This window comes from Callithrix jacchus, chromosome 7 (genome assembly GCF_049354715.1).
Source record: "Callithrix jacchus isolate 240 chromosome 7, calJac240_pri, whole genome shotgun sequence".
NCBI classification, from domain to species: Eukaryota; Metazoa; Chordata; class Mammalia; order Primates; family Cebidae; genus Callithrix; species Callithrix jacchus.
In genome coordinates this window covers 134,726,521-134,739,891 of record NC_133508.1, presented here as the reverse complement: position 1 = coordinate 134,739,891, position 13,371 = coordinate 134,726,521, and the positions used below count along the sequence as shown (strand labels likewise).

The following is a 13,371-nucleotide window of genomic DNA, read 5'->3' as shown; positions in this document are numbered from 1 at the left end:
TATTACACTGAAGCGCATAGGTATCCCCTAACCTTGCTCATTTCAACTGAAGAATTTCTGTTTCTGTTAATTAAATCACTTAGAAATTGTATCTATAATTTTTAGGTATTTTAAAAGGTTTAGATTTACAAACAAATTTAAGACACTACACAGTTTTTATATAACCTGGAAACCCCAGTTCCCCTATTATTAGCACCATACACTGTAAGGTGTTGAAATTTACTAGTTAGTTGTTGCAATTCATCAACCAATATTGATAAATCAAAAGTCCACTCTTGGCTGGGCGAGGTGGCTCATGCCTGTAATCCCAGCACTCTAGGAGGCCGAGGCGGGCGGATCACGAGGTCAAGAGATCAAGACCATCCTGACCAACATGGTGAAATCCTATCTCTAATAAAACTACAAAAATTAGCTGGGCGGGGTGGCATGCACCTGTAATCCCAGCTACTCGGGAGGCTGAGGCAGCAGAAGTGCTTGAACCAGGGAGGTAGAGGTTGCAGTGAGCCGAGATAGCGCTACTGCACTCCAGCTTGACACCTGGCGACAGAGCAAGACACTCTCTCAAAAAAAAAAAAAGTCCATTCTTTATCAGATTTTCTCAATTTGCATCTAATGTCCCTTTTTTGTTGTTCCAGTATCTCCTATTACATTTAATCATCATGTCTCCTTAGGTTCCCCATACTTGTGAGAATTTAATCTATGATTTTGAAGAATGTCAAATTTATCCTTCCACTTCCCATTCTAAAACTTCCATCCAAAGTAATTTACATGATTTATTTTGGTCTTACTTCTTTTACCTATTCATGACATCTGGTAGTTACGAGTCTTGTGTGCTACTGAACAGAAGAGGATTAGTGGTGGGACTCCAAAGTCCCTTCTAATTTTTTTTTTTTGAGATGAAGTTTTACTGTGTCACCCAGGCTGGAGTGCAATGGCGTGATCTCAGCACACTGCAACCTCCACCTCCCAGGTTCAAGTGATTCTCCTGCCTCAGTCTCCTGAGTAGCAGAGATTACAGGCACCTGCTATCACATTGAGCTAATTTTGTATTCTTAGTAGAGACAGGGTTTCATCATGCTGGTTTTTGAACTACTTGGCCTCCCAAAGTGCTGGGGTTACAGGTGTGAGCCGCTGCTCCTGGCCACCCCATTTAATTCTTATAGTCAGCCCTCTATAGGTCATGGTTCCAATTCAATCAACCGTGGATCAAAAATATTTGGGGGGAAAAACGAGGTCTGCACCTGTCCTGCACACGTACAGAAAGTCGTTCTTGTCATTTATTATCTAAACAATACAGTATAACAACCATTTACATAGCATTTATATTGTTTGGGGTAATATAAGTAATCCAGAGATGATTTAAAGTACATATAAGAGGTTATGCACAGGTCATATGCAAACACTATACCATTTTATACAAGGTACTTGAGCATCAGTGGATTTTAGTATCCAGGGTGTGTGTTGGAGTGGGAGTGGGGGTGGGGTGGGGCTGTGTGTGTCCTAGAACCAATCTCCCATGTATACCAAGGGGTCTGGAAGGCACTTTTTATATTTTATTTTCTGATTTTAAAATAAAAATTTTACTTTTCATAAGCATGACAAGTGCTATTCTTTCCTGAAACAATTCAATGCTCTTCCTCTTCCACCAACCTTCCCTTCAGTTCTTATTTTGCTGTATGGAATCCATTCTCTTCTACCATAACTTTTATTCTACCTGTTCCTCGGAAAAACTTTTTAATTAAAAACTTAATTTTCTTCCAATGAAACTTCTACAAACCTCAAAAACTCATTAGTCTCCCTTAACTTTTCTCCAAAGAAAAGAATAAGGATGAATCACGCATCACTTTACCTCACCACCCAATGTTACTTTCAAACTGCTGTTCTACAACCATCAATGAGGATGATTTCTGATGTCAATGACACCTAATCATAACACACTTTCTCCAATCAAAATAGCCATTGGGTCACTGGGACATCTTCACTCATTACATAAAGACTTTACCACCTGGTTTTATTTCCTTCTTCTCCAGTCCCTGTATCATCCTATGACCTTTCCAACACTCTGGCCTCACGATTTCTTAATAACGTCTACTTTGATGGTTTTTACAACATCAATCCATATTAGCAACTTCTTTTGCTACATCTTTTTCTTTCCTGTGTCACTTTTTGTAATGGTCATTCAGGTAACACTAACATCTCCTTCCTAACTTCATTCCTCTTGATCCTCCTATTCCCACATAACCACTAAACACACCTTTGGCCTTTATGGTGACCAATCCCTTTATATGCTCCCTTGACTTGATTTTACTATATAGCCTAAGCTTGAGCCAACATGCTGCTCATCTGCTACTATTCCTTTTATGTTATGCAATTTCAGACTTAGATAAATCGTCTCACATTCTGTCTATGCTTTCATCTTTCATCTGGGCTTAATGAATTATTAGAATGAAAACACATACACCCCATAAAGGCTAATTCTGGAAATATTTTGTTACCCACTTTTAGCTGAATTTTCAGTCCATTTTTGAGAGCTCCCCCAAATCCAGTAGTCTTAAGTCTACTTTCCTACTTTCAACTTGTTCAGCAAGTGTCTTACAATATTATCAGAATTCTCTCAAATTTTTCAACTACCTTCAAAATCCTCCCTGCTTTCAGCTGTTCTTCCTTCTCCCTTTCTTCATAAAGACACATAATGGTGAGAGGAGAGAAAAAGACTATAAAACTGATTATTTCATTTCTGCTTCCAGCTCTGTACCTAATTTTTTTTTTGGGGGGGGGGTGGAGATGGGGCCTTGCCATGTTGTCCGGGCTGGTCTAAAAATCTTGGCCTCAAGCAATTCTGCTGCCTCAGCTTTCCAAAGTGCTGGGACTGCAGGTGTGAGCCACCATGCCCAGTCAATACACCTACATTTCTAAGTGAACCTGGTAAAAAATCCCTTCTGGTTCTAACAATGGTCCTAAAAAGTATCTCTATATTTAAATCTTAACATGTTCATTATACTACTGATCTAATCCTTACAATCAATTCTAGGACTTAAACTAGTCTTAGAAACAAATACTAGGTTAACAGGTAGCAAGCATTTACTACTATATGCCAGGCACTGTGCGAAGTTCTTTGCACATATTAACACATTTAATCCTCACAACAGCCTTAAATGAAAGGGATTATTATCAGTATGTCCATTACAAGTGAGGAAACTGAGAGGATTTCAAGCCCAGGTTTTAAATGATTATACATACTACCTCACTGCAAACATTCCCCACAATGGTCCTGCTTTGCTCCTTAACTACCATCCTATTTCTTCTTCCTTTCTATGGCACACTTCTTCAAATAGTAGTAGATACCTGTTCATCACATTTATATCCTTAATGCCTTGTAATTTGATTTATACATGCTTGTGAATAATCTTATGTAACTACTGTACTCAACAATCACTACTAATTTTAATCCTATCTGATCCCTAAATTCCTTATTTTATCTATAAAATAAATATGCACTCCTAAAGTTTAATTACAAATGCTTTAATCTTCTTCCTTTCTTATACCTGGGAAATCTTACACCAAAATTTTAAGTACCACATCTCTGGCCTCTGAATTCACAACTCCACAGAACTCTTGCCCAAGTCTTCAGCTGAATTTCCTACTGCTCAGTGGACTCCTCCACATGCTTCATTTTGCTCATAAGCAATCATATCAGTAAGATGTTAAGTCCTATTACTTTTACATATAATTTTCCGCACACTTCTTACTTTGTATTCTCATTTCATGTTCCTAACTTAGATTTATACTTATATCTTACTTAGACTAACAGTCTCCTACCTGGAATGCCTAGTCTCCATTTTCACTTCTCCATTGGTTTCTTAAAACTAAACTGGTCATTTTTACCCAACTGCTTAAAAATGATGATGAATCCTTCACAACAATGGTTCTTAACTCATCCCCCTTTGATAATCTGAAAGAAGTCAAACATCTAAAACTTGGTTCATAACATCATTAAATGGTCACAGATACTCCTGACACTCATCTTCCAGCCATAAAGGAGTTCAATAATTCCCATGTAAAATTCATACTCCTTGGATAAACATCGGTTTTAAGATCTTGTCCCATAATACTTTCTGGCATCATTACCTTTCATTTTTTTCCATTATCCTGTTCGTCACACATAACTGAATGTCTGTCACTCCTAAAATACGACATATACTCTATCACATTTAATCATGCTATGTTTTTGGCCCATAAAGCACTCCCAATTTCTCCTTTTGTTAATGGAACACTCATTTCATTATGTGCTAATAACCACACTAACTTCACTATATATTTCACTTTGTCTCCAATTACATCTACCTCATGTTTGCTGTCTCTGATTATAAGCTTTATGAGAACAGAAACCTTGTTATTCTTCTGAGTCCCTGCAGTGTCTAGCATAATGTTAAAACAACTCCTGAATAATGCAGTAAATGAATAAACCAGATGACACGGAAGTGAGCCAACATCCTTCTAGGGATATGAAATGTTCATGGTAATTAATTGAGACTAACAAGAAAACCTAGATATTGGAGCCAATAGAAAGGTGGATTCTGATAGAGAAAAAGGGTATCACTTTCAAGTTAAAATCAAGATCAACAGAAAAAAACCTGAATGGAATAGAACTAAGATGAGAAAAAAACTCGGGGGAAAAAAGGTCAACAGATAATCTGAATAAAATTTCATATATGTAACTAATGTCTTTTAGAGTTGCTAGTGAAAATCTTGTGCATAACCTTTACCTGCCTAGAAAGAAGCACATTTTATACTTTGGTCGCAAACATATATAGTTGTTTCTCTACTAAATGCAGAAGCAGCAGAAATATTTTCTTTGCTTTAGCCATATAATACGTATGTGTCAACTCTTAAAAACACAGTTTCTTCAATAAAATCTACAGTATGATTTGATTTAAACCTATCTTTATGTGGAAGATTATCATTATGCAAAGGCTGGGGTTGATTACCATCGAATTCAGGCTGTTTGGCCTTAAAAATACTAACTCTAAGATGAATATGAGAGAGGTCTTCAAGTATCTGACAGGTTGTCATAGAAAAGGAGAAGGTAATGGAATAAGCATTAATAAATAAATTTCTTAAAACTACAGCTGAGAACAATACAACAGTTAAACATAATGGATCCATTTAAGCAAGACTATATGAAAAGTTCTTAATGGATAATTACATAGTCTTAACTATCTGCCCTGGATAGTTAAACTTATGAAAAACATTTTATAGTCCTACAGTAATAAGTGTATTTCATTGAAAATGCTGGTCAGTATGTAAATAGAAACTGCTGTAGTAACATTTCTTTCTCATCTGTAGCCCATAATACCTTCAAAGTACTCAACTACCATCAAACGTATTTCCGTTACTGAGATGATAAAAATCATTCAAGATGTAAAACACATTCATTTAAATAATACTTATAATGGAATTAAGAGTTGAATAGCTCTCCAAAAGACACAGCTTCAAATTAATTTGTGACTCAAAAGTAAAAATTTGCCAAGCATGGTGGCTCACATCTATAATGCCAGCACTTTGGAAGGCCGTGGAGGACCGATCACAAGGTCAGGAGTTAAAGACTAGCTTGGCCAACAGGGTGAAACCCCATCTCTACTAAAAATACAAAAATTAGCTGGGCATGGTGGTGCATGCCTGTAATCCCAGCTACTTGGGAGGCTGAGGCAGGAGAACTGCTTGAACCTGTACCCGGGAGGCGGAGGTTGCAGTGAACCAAGATCACGCCACTGCACTCCAGCCTAGTCTACAGAGCGAGACTGTCTCAAAAAAGAAGAAAAAAAAAAAGTAAAAAAAAATTTTATCCAGTAGTAAAAATTTTTAAATGAACAATTCTGTCTACTTCAGCTCTTCCAATGTTTGTTCCAAAAGACACATTTTAAAATTAAGAATTAACATTTTAAGCATTAAGCTATAGGAAAGTAGAGGACAATTCAAAAATCCAAATAACTAACTCAATATCATTTAAAGTTGTACACACAGAGAAGAGGCATGCTCCAACTAGTTTTTACTTCTTAGATATTAAAACACATGAAATGAGAAAGTCAAAGTTACAGGACAGTTAGAATAGGTATTTTTTGTGTGAACTGACCAAATATTTCTGATTTATGTTGAAAATAATAAAATACTGATTTTTAACTTACATGTATTTTTTATTTTGGTGTTACTATGTATAATGTTACTAAAGCACATTCAGCAATGTGCTTTAAAATCTATGTATTTTTAATATCTCTGGGAAATACCTGTAGCATGTTGTATGTGTGATTACTTTAGTCTTTCCTGGGGGAGACAGCTTTCAAATATGACTGCGGTTGATGAGTTTTTTGGTTTAATTTTATGGCTATTTGTTATAATTAGTCTTAATATTATAGAAGAGGATTTTGAAAAAATAAGATTTTGACATATAAATTTTAATGTGTTTGATAAAAAATAAATTATGTTTTGATTTGCATATTACATACCCACCCCTATTTTATACCAAAATTTGAATGAATATATGACCAACACTCACTTTTGGTTTTATATACAACAAGATAATCAGACTAAATACTGAATGGACTTGGTGATAAAAAAATATCTTAGTATGCAAGAAAAAAAAAAGAAGAAAAAAGCTAAAATGATGGGACTTAACGTTTTTACTACATGTATAGTGTTATTACTGATAACTATTCTACAGGGAAGACGACAGGCTGAAATGTCAAGCTAATCTAATTTTATTCCACTAGTTAGGAGTACGGGCTTTGGAACTAGACTACTTGACTGAGGGCTGGGGCGGGGCCATTCAAAAGTTAAGGGAATCTGAACAAACTACTCTTTGTGCCCTACTTTTCAAATCTGTACAACGGGGTGATAATGGTAACTATATTTAGAGATGATGTATTAACTTACCTGTAAAGGGCTAAGAACAGTGCCTGACATAGAAAACACAAAAATGGCTAGCTGGTATTAATATTAATATTCACACACAACAAACTTTTGGCTCCTGGGATTGAGACAATTTCATTTTAAGCTATAGTATTTTAAATGTTTGTGCCACAAAATAATGACATGAAAAACTCTAAGCAACAGAGGTGGAATCTAAGTAATTAGTATTAAGTTAGTAATTTTCAAGTTATTCCTAGGGTAGCAACAGTTGCAAAGGGATCTATCTAAGCATTTCGATAGTGGAGACAAACTTTTATACAGAGATCCAACGGTGGCAGAATCCGTTCTACCAATACCAGTGATTCAAAAAGACTAGTTCTTAGAAACTAATATATATGTATCTTTAAAACCCCTTTTCACTGGGGTTTTTTTTAGAAAAGTCTACTTAACAGACTACATCGGAATAATTAACTAAAAGTAGCCTTACTAAACCATGAAAATACCAAGCCATATTTTTGTTCATTCTAAGCTCTGGTCCAGGAAGCCCAAAAACTTAGAAGCAATACTCATCTTCGTAGGATGCTAAAACCCTGAACCGTCTAAATTTATTAAATTATATCTAAATGACTATTATGAATCTTGTTCTCTTAAAAAAACATGCACACATACACAAAACTAAAACTACAGGTATCTACCTACATACATTGTAAGAAAATATATGGGTGTTGCTCTATTACCTCACTACTGTAATACTAATTAATTTACAATCTGTCTAGCTTTGTAGTTTTTCCCTTCATCATTGTAGGTGAAATACAATAATGTACTTAACAAAACCACATTTCACAAAAGACGTTTAATTGTACATATCCTATTTTTAAAAAGTACACATACAACAACAAACACCTGAGGGATGTTAATTCTCTCAGTGAATGAACAGCTAATATACACACCTGGATGGAGTTATTTCCCCCCACAATTATGTATATGAGAAAAGTGATTTTTAACCTATTTTTATTTACTGAGAAAATATTAAGACTTCCTGGTCTTTATTTTATGGGGGTATATTCCTTCTGACAAAAATTTCTAAATTTTAATTAATTTTGTTTAGTCCTTTATCCACCCCACCCCTTCCTTTTTTGGACCATTGGTCAAGGCCAAATTAAATAATTATATGAATAAAATCACACACTTCTGGGCTAGGCTCACCATTTCAAACCACTCTGGGGCTACTAGAACCTGCAAGCAAATGACAGTTTGAAAAGTTTAAAGCAGACAGTGGGAAGAATCTATAATGAACCTGTTCATAAGCTGGTTTAAGTACTTACCTGAAAACAAAAGCTGAGCACCAACATAAAATTAGCAAATAAATGCAAGAATTTAACTAATTGTCCTGCACCAATTTAATTACAAGGTAGATAATTTTAGTAGATGAAGGAAAATTCTACTTTATAAAGATTTTCAGCTAATTAATGTATAGGAGTATGTGAATTAGGGGAGAAAAGGCATTATTTGCAACCCACTAGTGAAATTAATTAAGGCAGCAACCATTAGCGAATATTAAAATCATTAGTAGAAAAAACTGTAATGAAAGGATCAGAATGTCAACACCCAAATCCACAATCAGTCTTAAATCATTAAAATCACTAAAAGTGGGGCAACCAGATACTAGCTGCCTCCCACTGAGACACAAACGAAAGCACAAGAAACACTTAGTAGTCCAGCTTACAAAACAACAAAACAAAACAAAACAAAAAAAGGCTCTGAGTCTTATCAAGCCTTTGGAACCATAAGTTTATATAAAAAACGCAGCAGACAGAGGAACAAGTTAACATGACACTATCAGGAAACAGTCAGACTAGTCTAACCTGTGAAACTTTCTAAAAGGATAACCACATCACTTTATAAGTAAATGGAAGTGAGATTGGGAGTACAGAGAGGGAGAGGACCATTACAAACTTAAACAGACTAATGAGACATAAACCAAATACTATGTGCAGCCCTCCATAGGACCTTGTTCTGAACCAATCAAACCTTAAAAGTATTTCGGGATAATTGGGGAAATTTTAATGTGAGTAGGGTATTTGACGATATTAGGAAATCATTTTCAGTTTTGGTAAGTGTAATAATCATAGTATGGTTTGGTAAGAAAATGTAGTTATTTTAGAGAAACTATGGTAATATATGAGAAGACATGTCATTATCAAGGATTTGCTTTAGAATACAACAGAAAAACTGAATAGATAAAACTGTCAGTGCTACTGAACCAAGATGACAGGTGTATGGGATTCATTATATTCGTGTATAGCTAAAATCTCTGATAATAAATTAATAAATATTACCATATGAATAACCCATTCGAATGTAACAAAGAAAATGAAAATAAGTTTACCAGTTAACTTTACATATCACATATATAAAAAATAAAAAATTCAGCTTAATAGCTAATTAATATTGTGCCAACAGAACTGTACCAAAATAGATTTAAATGACATTAATTAAATTATGAATTCTTTTCTATAGCAGCAATTCTCAACTCTTGCTACCTGGTAAAACCATTTTGAGATCCTAAAAACAGAGGAATGCCTGTGACCCACTCCAACTATTTTCAGTCTGGGGTACAAAGTTTGAGAAAAAGTGATCTATAAGACCTACAGGTTTACTTTCATGAATAAATGTCTCTGTTCACAATGATAACTTTTTTTTTTTGAGATGGAGTCTTGTTGTCGCCCAGGCTGGAGTGCAATGGCGCAATCTTAGTTCACGGCAACCTCTGCCTCCGGTTTCAGGCAACGCTCCTGCCTCCACATCCCAAGTAGCTGGGTTTACGATGCACACCACCAAACCTGGCTAATTTCTGTAATTTTCTTTAGTAGAAATGGGGTTTCACCATGTTAGCCAGGCTATTCTTGAACTTCTGACCTCATGATCCGCCCGCCTCAGCCTCCCAAAGTGCTGGGATTACAGGTGTGAGCCACCTCACCTAACCAATGATAACTACTTTAACATCAATCATTTTCTACAAAAAGTCTGCTTTGTCTTTCTTTTAAAAACTTCATGATGAAAATGGCTGTTATTCAATCTGAAATAAAAGAAAAGCTCTAAAATAAATATTTTTTGTATACAACATCTCTAATTTTTAGAATGTAGACAACATGATCATGAAAAATTACTTCTAGCAATTTTTCTAAAAGTGATCTACCCCTTAATAAATTAACTACACTTCCTAGCATGATAAAATGATCATTATAATGATGTCTCAATTTATAATCTCAAGGATTTTTGATCACTGTGTGAATAACTAATAGTCTGCCAGGTTTGTGATTATGTATTTAGACGTCAGATTTTACACTCATTACAAAACACTCAGTCTTCTTTCTTTGAACAAATTACATTTTCTGAGACACTGTGACACCTAGCATTAAAAGAAACAGAAAAGCCAGATATAAATGTTAGTCTTAAAAGATTACTGTGTAAAATAAGTCAATTAAAATTTATAGTACTGATTCTAAAGTAATTAAATTCAGTCAAGTAGCTAATTCTAAAAATCATACAAGGTAAAGGGAAGCCCCAACTACAAATATTTAGCAGAAGAGTATCACCTTATATTTGTGTTCTTACAAAATCTTTGAAATAAATATTCTATCAATTATTGCTTTTTGAACAAGTACCATTTGAGGAAGACTAAGCAGGAAATTAATGCTATCACTACTATTTTGTTGAAGTCATCTGATCAAATAATTAGAGGAATAGAAACACAGAAAAGATTTAGTTATTATTCTAAAAGGCATGACCTCATTCATGCCATACTGGATGTCACTGTAAACAGTGTTTAAAAACCATAACTCATCTACTTTTAACCTATTTTTGAGTATACTTAAAAAGTCCAGTTATAAAAAACAAAACAAAGTGGAAACTCAGATCAAAATATTCACCAAATGCATGAAGAAAATAGTGTCTTCATGTCCTATAAATGGATACTTTGAAATTGAGATTATTTTAAAAGATAGATTATTTAAAACTACTTTTCCAAAAACTGACCTCTTTAACATACGTGAATAAAGTTAAAGGCTCAGCGCATCCAAAATATGCACATTAATATCCTTACTATGCATTTTATAAGAATTACTATACATCCTAATAGAAAGAATGCAGGCAAGCAATTTAGAGAACTGTGACTATCAAATAAGCATTTTAAAATTGCAAACTAGATCATAACAAATTAAATAATAGATATTTTCCTATCAAATTAATAATCTTGTGAAATTTAAAAATAATATGCTAATGGGGAAAAAGTAGGACACCCCACCTCATATATAATTCATGTTAGTTTATGTTAATGTCACTTTTATATAAAGAAATTTGCAAATAATGTAAATAGGCTTTAACATTTTTATTTGACCCAATAGTTCTAAGAATCTAGTCTAAGAAAATAATTTGAGTGGAGGCCAGGCACGGTAGCTCATGCATGTAATCCCAGCACTTTGAGAAGCCATGGTGGGTGGATCACAAAGCCAAGAGATCAAGACCATCCTGGCCAATATGGTGAAACCCTGTCTCTACCAAGAGTAAAAAAAATCAGCTGAGCATGTAGTGCACGCCTGGGGCAGGAGAACCACTTGAACCCTGGAGGTGGAGGTTGCAATGAGCCAAGATCATGCCACTGAACACCAGCCTGAAGACAGAGCGAGGCTCCATCTATTTTTTATAAAAAAAAAAAAGGAAAAGAAAATTTGAGAGGCAAAAAAGTACAAGCATGGAATAGCCTACATGTCCACTTTCAAAAGTATGATATATCCATTAGCATGTTATGCAGGTATTAAAACTACCCTTTAAAACAAATTCTAAGTAAAATGTCAATTGCAATAAAAGATAATGGGAATCTTCAAATACAGAGCAATTTTAATTTTGTAAATAAACATGTATTTACATAAAATATGAAAATAGTTATCTCTTGTGAATTATCAAAACTAGGGTCCATTATGTGATATTTTAAAACCTTTAACTCACCTACTTTTAACCTATTTTGAGTATACTTAAAAAGTCCAGTTATAACAAGATGCAAAAACATTCAAACAGGTAAAATATGAAGTCATTTAGGAAAGGCCATACATTTTTTCCCTTATCCTATGAGGCAGACATGCAGAAACAAAAATGCATTATACGAAAAAATTCAACACAGAGTGAAAAAAGACAGTAGACAATTTTTTTTTTTACGAAGTGAACAACTTAATTTACATGCTCTTTGTATAAAAAGGTAGAACACTTAAAAAATGAACAAAAGCAGCCAGGCATGGTGGCTCATGCCTGTAATCCCAGCACTTTGGGAAGCTGAGGCAGATAGGTCACTTAAGGCCAGGAGTTCAAGACTAGCCTGGCCAAGACAGTGAAACCTCATCTCTACTAAAAAATACAAAAATTAGCCAGATGTGGTGGCATACGCCTGTAATCCCAGCTACTTGGGAGGCTGATGTGGGAGAATCACTTGAACCCAGGAGGCGGAAGTTACAGTGAGCCAAGATTACACCATTGCACTCCAGCCTGGGTGACACAGTGAGACTCCATCTCAAAAAATAAGAACAAAAGCATTGAGTAAGACAGAAGCTAGCTGTGCTAGGGCTTCATAATCTTTATTTAAAATGACTTTATTATTGTTTTAGAAGTTTCACCAAGGTCCTAAGATCACAAGGAAAATGGTGATGAATTCCCTAGAGGAATCCAGATGATTTCTAACCATGCCTCCCACCCACAATCCAAGCACATCTAAATATATTCCGATGGGCAAATACACATAGCTCAGTAGGGTCCAAAGAAGTAGACTGCTGTAATCCATTGTTTATGCTAGCTGGAGTTTCTTGGTATTTTACTTTTAAATTGTTTCTTTAATGAGTTGCATGTGAATTTTTCAACTTCTTAGAAACTGTGTAAAATCTTGATGACACCATCTATTTTAATAAAGTAATATATCTACCAGGTACCTAGCTGAATGTCTATGACCTAGAAGCTACTCAATAAATTCTGATTCTTTTCCATTACAACTTCTATCAGTAAAGAGTTTAATAATCTATAGTAATAATTATAAGCAAGGACCATGTTTCCCTGTTTAACTCTTGACTTTGCCTTTAAAAACTGCACACTGTGAAATATTCAATTGTATTAACTTGAAAGAAAAATTAAGGGATTTAAGAATTAAGCTAGCAACACACAGAGATTCTGTCAGGAAAGAGTGCAAGTGACTTAAAGCATCTACTACAGTCATAATAACATAATAAACACTATGACTCATGCTAGACATACCAGAAAAGTTCAAATAAAGGGTCGGATTTATTTGAAGTTACCAGAATTAACATAGTTAATTCTCATTAGTTACCAGAATCAAGTATCAATTGCCTTAGAGTATCTCTCTCTCTATATATATACCACTTACCGATTTCAGGTTCACAAACTGATGGCATGATTGCTATATAC

General features: G+C 34.7%; 1 protein-coding gene across 11 annotated transcripts in view; it reads right to left on the bottom strand.

Annotated features, from left to right (window-relative positions):
• Positions 1–13,371, bottom strand: part of PTBP2 (polypyrimidine tract binding protein 2) — an 89,451-nt gene that overhangs the window by 14,629 nt on the left and 61,451 nt on the right. The window lies entirely within an intron of this gene.